This window comes from Aegilops tauschii, chromosome 2 (genome assembly GCF_002575655.3).
Source record: "Aegilops tauschii subsp. strangulata cultivar AL8/78 chromosome 2, Aet v6.0, whole genome shotgun sequence".
Classification (NCBI taxonomy): Eukaryota; Viridiplantae; Streptophyta; class Magnoliopsida; order Poales; family Poaceae; genus Aegilops; species Aegilops tauschii.
This window is the reverse complement of record NC_053036.3, coordinates 540,519,329-540,527,140: the sequence shown is the minus strand read 5'-3', so window position 1 is coordinate 540,527,140 and position 7,812 is coordinate 540,519,329.

The following is a 7,812-nucleotide window of genomic DNA, read 5'->3' as shown; positions in this document are numbered from 1 at the left end:
CGGTGCATGAACAAGAGGGCGGGGATGAGGAGCAAGGCGACGCGGTGGCACTGGCGAGATCGACGTCCTTCTCTGAAGAAAACGACAGCAGCCACTGCAGTGTTCTCTGAACTTTCTGAACTTGACATAGACAGTGCACTGCAGGTGTTCGACAGAAGGTTTTGGCTATGAGATAAATTTTTCTGGAGCTGTAACTTGGTGAGATGACCACTCAAAGCACCCAGGGGCTGCCTGATTTTACTTGGAATTTTTGGAGAAGGTTTTGAATGAATTTCACCAAATTTGTCAAATCTGGTCCAAACTTGCAGCAGGTGTAGTTTGAAAATTTTGAACTGAAGACCAGTGGATCTTCATGGTTCTAGGTTGAGGGTTCAAAGGACTAGGAGGGGAAAAAGGTTTGGTGGCAAAAATCAAGACAGAAAGTGGAGTTCCTTTGGAAATCTCCAAGTGCTAGAAAAGAAGGCAGAAATTTATTTGAATATAATTTGAATGGAAATAATCACATGGGGAGGTTCAACTTGCTGGATTTGATGCAAATCATGATCCAAAGGTGAGGAAATGGTTAGGAGAGAGGATTTGCACTAATGCCATGGCAAGAAGGAATTTGTTGAAAGTGGCAAAGGACTTTCCAAAAGCCATAGTGCAAATTTTCAAGGAGATTTTCAAAAGTCATTTCCCAAGTGAAAATATTTTGTCTTGAGTCCAAGTGAAAGGCAAGAACCTCCAAGACCAAAGGCAGATCTTGGGTGAATCCAAACAAAACTTTTGCCATAAAGAAAAATATATGAGAGGGAGAGTTCTCTTGAAGAAAAATTTAAATCACTCCCCTCAAGTCAAATAAAATCTTTTGAAAAATCCAAATAAAAACTTGGGTGTCACAGTACAACTCTTCGAGGATAGGTAAGTTTCAAGACCCAGGAGGGGATGCTCGATATTCTGGGCCTTTATATAGGGACCCAGACTTGTCTTTCTCTTCTGCGCTTGCTTCTTCCTCAACCCCAGCCTCCTCGAGTTCCAACCACCACCAGCCCTAATCATGTCCGGGTCCAGCCGTTCAGGCTGGTGGGTGGCCTCTTCCGTCACGGAGGAGGATATTGTGAAGCTCCGCGTAGCGAGGTACCTGACTCCAGAAATCCTTCATCGGCTTCCTGCTGAGGGGCAGATTATTCCCACCCCCAAGTCCGATGAGAGGGTAGCATTTGTGTCTCACTTCCTCCACGGGTTAGGGTTCGCGCTGCTACCTCTTGAGCACTGCGTTAGTTTTCCCTTGAAGAGGAAAGGGTGATGCAGCAAAGTAGCGTAAGTATTTCCCTCAGTTTTTGAGAACCAAGGTATCAATCCATTAGGAGGCTACGTGCGAGTCCCTCGCACCTACACAAAACAAATAAATCCTCGCAACCAACGCGATAAGGGGTTGTCAATCCCTACACGGTCACTTACGAGAGTGAGATCTGATAGATATGATAGGATAATATTTTTGGTATTTTTATGATAAGGATGCAAAGTAAAATAAAAGGCAAAGGAAAATAACTAAGTGTTGGAAGATTAATATGATGAAGATAGACCCGGGGGCCATAGGTTTCACTAGTGGCTTCTCTCAAGAGCATAAGTATTTTACGGTGGGTGAACAAATTACTGTTGAGCAATTGACAGAATTGAGCATAGTTATGAGAATATCTAGGTATGATCATGTATATAGGCATCACGTACGAGACAAGTAGACCGACTCCTGCTTGCATCTACTACTATTACTCCACACATCGACCGCTATCCAGCATGCATCTAGAGTACTAAGTTCATAAGAACAGAGTAACGCCTTAAGCAAGATGACATGATGTAGAGGGATAAATTCATGCAATATGATAAAAAAAACCATATTGTTATCCTCGATGGCAACAATACAATACGTGCCTTGCTGCCCCTACTGTCACTTGGAAAGGACACCGCAAGATTGAACCCAAAGCTAAGCACTTCTCCCATTGCAAGAAAGATCAATCTAGTAGGCCAAACCAAACTAATAATTCGAAGAGACTTGCAAAGATAACCAATCATACATAAAAGAATTCAGAAGATTCAAATATTGTTCATAGATAAACTTGATCATAAACCCATAATTCATCGGTCTCAACAAACACACCGCAAAAGAAGATTACATCGAATAGATCTCCACGAGAGAGGGGGAGAACATTGTATTGAGATCCAAAAAGAGAGAGGAAGCCATCTAGCTAATAACTATGGACCCGAAGGTCTGAGGTAAACTACTCACACTTCATCGGAGGGGCTATGGTGTTGATGTAGAAGCCCTCCGTGATGGATGCCCCCTCCGGCGGAGCTCCGGAATAGGCCCCAAGATGGGATCTCGTGGGTACAAGGTTGCGGTGGTGGAATTAGGTTTTTGGCTCCGTATCTGATCATTTGGGGGTACGTAGGTATATATAGGAGGAAGGAGTACGTCGGTGGAGCAACGTGGGGCCCACGAGGGTGGAGGGCGCGCCCAGGGGGGTAGGCGCGCCCCCTACCTCGTGGCTTCCTGCTTGATCTCTTGACGTAGGGTCCAAGTCTCCTGGATCATGTTCGTTCCGAAAATCACGTTCCCGAAGGTTTCATTCCGTTTGGACTCCGTTTGATATTCTTTTTCTGCGAAACTCTGAAATAGGCAAAAAACAACAATTCTGGGATGGGCCTCCGGTTAGTAGGTTAGTCCCAAAAATAATATAAAAGTGAATAATAAAGCCCAATAATGTCCAAAACAGAAGATAATATAGCATGGAGCAATCAGAAATTATAGATACGTTGGAGACGTATCACGCGCTTAACCCCTTCATCCGGGGGCTCATGTTCTACTATGGGCTAGATTTTCACGATCTGGCCCTGGACTCTTTTCTTCTTATCTCGGCATTTATCGTCACGTGTGAGGCCTTCCTCCGGACTCCTCCACACTTTGGTTTGTGGCTCAAGACTTTCGATGTGAGACCGCGGGTGATGGAGGAGGAGCAGGCGGAGTGCGGCAGGGTTGTAATAAGCAAGCTCGCCAACATGGTTTGGTTTGAAGGATCCTTCGCCGAGTCTTCCGAATTATGGCAGCAGGGGTGGTTTTATGTCAATGAGCCGCGGGGCTCCAAGTGGGTGGCTACTCCTGCGTTCCGACCCGGCCCTCCAACTCAGCTTGCTTCATGGATCAACAAGGGATCGGACTGGGGATCCGTCAATGAGGTGCAGACTCTGCAAGGCCGCATCCGAAGCCTTACCGAGAAGGGCATCGATCTTGTGAATGTCGTTCAAGTAATGCTGGTCTGCCGGATTCTGCCGTGTCAGCGGCGGCCTCTCCTTATGTGGGAGTTCAACCCAGAAGGGCGGCGGACTCTTCAGCACTTCTTCGGCACTACACACGAAGGAATGTGGAAATTATATTTCGGGGAGCGAGAGCAATGGCCGGACACCACCGAAGACGTTGGCCTCGACTGCGATCATCCGGACACTCCGGTAAGTATTCAATTGTCGTACACCTTTCATCCAAGCATCTCTTGACAAGACACTGAGCAATTCATCCTTATACAGGACTGGATAAAGAAAGCGGTGTTAATCTGGTGTCTGGCGGCCCTTCCCGAAGACCCTGCGTCCGCCCTACTGACACAGATGTTGACTCCGACACCGTACCTGGTGTCTGCAGAGGGGGGCGAGAGTAGGGAGCCCAGAGGCGATGCCCATCCTGAGGGCGATTTAAGCTCTGTGTTCGGGGAAACCGAAACCCTTTTGCCTAGGGGCAAAGGTGTGGCAAGAAGAGGGCTGCTTCTGGAGGTCAAGAGGGGAAACCTTCCAAGAAAGGGAAAATGCCATCGTCGGGCGGCTTGGGCCGGGCAAGCGATGCCGTCGTAGAGCTTGATGATGAGGACGAACCTCCGGCCAGACCGTAAGTGAAGCAGGGCACTTCAACCATACCTCATTCTTTTCCTTATTACTGAAATAATCCACCGACATGCGTGCATCCTCGCAGGTTAACACCTGGTGTTTCTCAATCGTCCTCCTCTTCGGGAGACCTTCTTCTGGAGATGATGGAGAGTGACACGCCTTCTCCGGCCTCTTTGCCCGACAGGGTGGATAATCTCGAGGTGTCGTCCCAGAGGGCTTCACCCAACCAGCAGGTAGTGCAGGAAACGAGGAAGGAGGTACCCGAAGGTGGTGCCTCTGTCGATCAGGGTTCGGGGATCAAGAATGACGACCCTGAACTGTTTGGTTTACAGCCGAAGACAATGCTGGAGGCGGGTAAGCGAATTCCTCCAAAGGAATGTCGTGCTCCGGCAGCGGTGTCCGAAGACCCAGGAGTGCCGGAGACGCTGACGGACATGCTGCGTCGAGCGTCCGTTTCAGAGGAGCACCATGCCTTAATGGTTACGGTGGTCGAAAAGGTTTTATCTGCGAAGAGCGGGTTGAACGAGGCCTTTACAAGCCTTCTGAGGGGTTTTGAGGTTTGTGATGTAATGTTGCCAATTGAATAATATTGGCAGAATGCACCTGTTGTGTATGCAGTAGCCCCTGAGACTTGGGTCGCCTTCCGAAGGAAGCGATCGGAGGATCGAAAAGATATTTTCAGGTGCTAACCTTGGTTTAATTTGGAATGTAGGTTGTCTCCCCTCCCGCCACTGCCCGAAATTTGGAGGTGATCGAACTGCAGCGAAAGCTGGATATTACGGAGGATGACATTGCTTTGATCAACATGCGTCTTGACGACTCACAAGGTATATATTTCGAGTATTCCGTATACCAATGTGTCTGTAATTTAATCCTGACTCTGAAAAGAGTTTGATATGAAATGTGCATGAATGCAGATGGTGCTGCCATCGTGGAAGCCCTTCGGGCGGAGCTAGCCCAGGCCAAGGAGCAGGCCCGGTTTAGTAATGCGGCTGCCGAAAAGGCATCGGCTGAATTGAAGGCCGAACAAGCCGCGCGGCATCAAGACCAGGAGACGATGTCCACCATGGCGCACGAGTTAGAAAATGCGGCTAGCCGCTATAAACTTCTTGAGAAGGAAAATGAAGCCAGAACGGCTGAATTTGACAAGGCCTTACGACAGGCGAGAGAAGCGCGGTCTGAATCCAGAGTAGCCCGTGAGGAGATCCGGCAAGCTTGGGAGATTGTGGCTGGCAAGCCCTTTTTGCTACAGGCTAGGTTCGGCGATCTGAACTATGCTCAGCTTAACCAAGTATGGAGTTCTCCGGACAATTTTTTAGATTTGTCGAAGAGTTCTTACGATGCGGCGCAGTTTTACCAGGCGCAAGAGGGGTATGCAAGGGAGAAGCTTTTTTGGTCACAATTTGGCGCGTCGAAGCGCCCTCTGTTGCTGAATGAACAGATGTCCCAGTGGGCCAAGCTGCATAGGATATCCGGCGCGGCCATGAAGGACGTCATAGCCCGGTTGTGGCTGACTGAACCTGTTCCTAGTAGTTACTTCAGCCTGGTTCAGCAGCTTGCTGACGCAGTGCCGCGTATCGATGCTGGGAAGCGGTCGGCGTGCATTGAAGGTGCACAGATGGCCTTCGCCCGTGTCAAGACATGCTGGGGGAAGATGAAGGCCATCGACGTTGCGACGAGGAGTCCACCCAAAGGCAAGGACCGTCCGGAACCGGAGCGTTATTTTGAAGACGTTCTTGAGGCCGCCCGCTTAATAGAGGGTCAGTGCTCGAAAAACATAATATTCGAGTGATGTGTACAAGGGTTGTAACAGACAACTTTATAGTTAATCTATTTTTATGTTTTGCTCGAGAGCTTGTATTCCTCCTGTGCGGCCGTTTTAATATAAATTGAAAGTTTTCCAGTCGTCGGCTTCAACCCCCTCGTAGGAAATACGGGGGTGTTCGGAAAAGCATTGAATCACTCTTTATCCAATGTCTTGGTCCATAAAGGAGGTGATAATGCGTCGAACCAGGCAATCGGACTATAGGGCGTTAACACTTTCACTTAGCCATAGGAGTTTTATGGTGGGGCTACGACATAGCCCCTGGTATGTATGCGGCGTATCCTAATATTGTGCCTTACATGTTTTGATCTGAAAAAGATCCTTCGTGTAACACAGAGAATCGCTAAAGATTCGAATAAGTCGTCAAGTGGTTGACCAGCTCTCGCCGCATCATGACAGTCAGTTTTCGGCTTTCTCTACTGAGGCGCTCATCCGGTCAAAGCCAGGGCACAATCGCAGTAGTTCTCCCTTTACTACCCTAGCCGATAGAGCCGAACATAGGGTAGCAAGCATAGGAGCCGGGCAACCCAACTATTGACCAAAGACAATGATTCGGAGCTGATGCATATAAGGCCAAACTTGCGACGCCGAAGTACGCTATAGAGTTGTTCGGACTTTTATTGGCGACTCATTTGTTCCCATACCGAGCCCCTGGCAGGTTATGCCAAGGTGCGTCTTGCAACACAGCCGTTGCAGCTGTACTCATTGTATACAGAGTTTTTAAGATTAGCTCGGATAAAGTTTACTAGGAGTGGAGCAATATGCCAATGATAAATTCGTATAAAAGGAAGAACCACAACCCGGCTATTTGACATGCTCGGGGTCGGGAACGGAGGAAAAGGGCATAGTACAGGTTCAAAATAACGAGTGCGGTCTACAAAAAGCTATTTTGGACCTCCTGTTGCACGTCTGCGCCGCCCGTCCTCTGGGAGGGGAGTTCTTAATGAAAGTAGCCCCTTAGGTGAGCGCACGGGTCCGAACTCCGATAGAGTCCGACTAGATGCTGTCTGATACGTCTCCATCGTATCTACTTTTCCAAACACTTTTGCCCTTGTTTTGGACTCTAACTTGCATGATTTGAATGGAACTAACCCGGACTGACGCTGTTTTCAGCAGACTTTCCATGGTGTTATTTATGTGCAGAAACAAAAGTTCTCGGAATGACCTGAAACTCCACGGAACATCTATTTGGAAAATAAGAAAAATACTTGAAGAAAAATCCACGTCAGGGGGCCCACACCCTGTCCACGAGGGTGGCGGGCGTGCCCCCTACCTCGTGGGCCCCCTGATGCTCCACCGACCTCAACTCCAACTCCATATATTCACTTTCGGGGAGAAAATAATCAGAGAGAAGGATTCATCGTGTTTTACGATACGGAGCCATCGCCAAGCCCTAAACCTCTCGGGAGGGCTGATCTGGAGTCCGTTCGGGGCTCCGGAGAGGGGAATCCGTCGCCGTCGTCATCATCAACCATCCTCCATCACCAATTTCATGATGCTCACCGCCGTGCGTGAGTAATTCCATCGTAGGCTTGTTGGACGGTGATGGGTTGGATGAGATCTATCATGTAATCGAGTTAGTTTTGTTAGGGTTTGATCCCTAGTATCCACTATGTTCTGAGATTGATGTTGCTATGACTTTGCTATGCTTAATGCTTGTCACTAGGGCCCGAGTGCCATGATTTCAGATCTGAACCTATTATGTTTTCATGCATATATGTGAGTTCTTGATCCTATCTTGCAAGTCTATAGTCACCTACTATGTGTTATGATCCGGCAACCCCGAAGTGACAATAATCGGGACCACTCCCGGTGATGATAGTTTGAGGAGTTCATGTATTCACTATGTGTTAATGCTTTGTTCCGGTACTCTATTTAAAGGAGGCCTTAATATCCCTTAGTTTCCGCTAGGACCCCACTGCCACGGGAGGGTAGGACAAAAGATGTCATGCAAGTTCTTTTCCATAAGCACGTATGACTATATTCGGAATACATGCCTACATTACATTGATGAATTAGAGCTAGTTCTGTGTCACCCTATGTTATGACTGTTACATGATGAACCGCATCCGGCATAA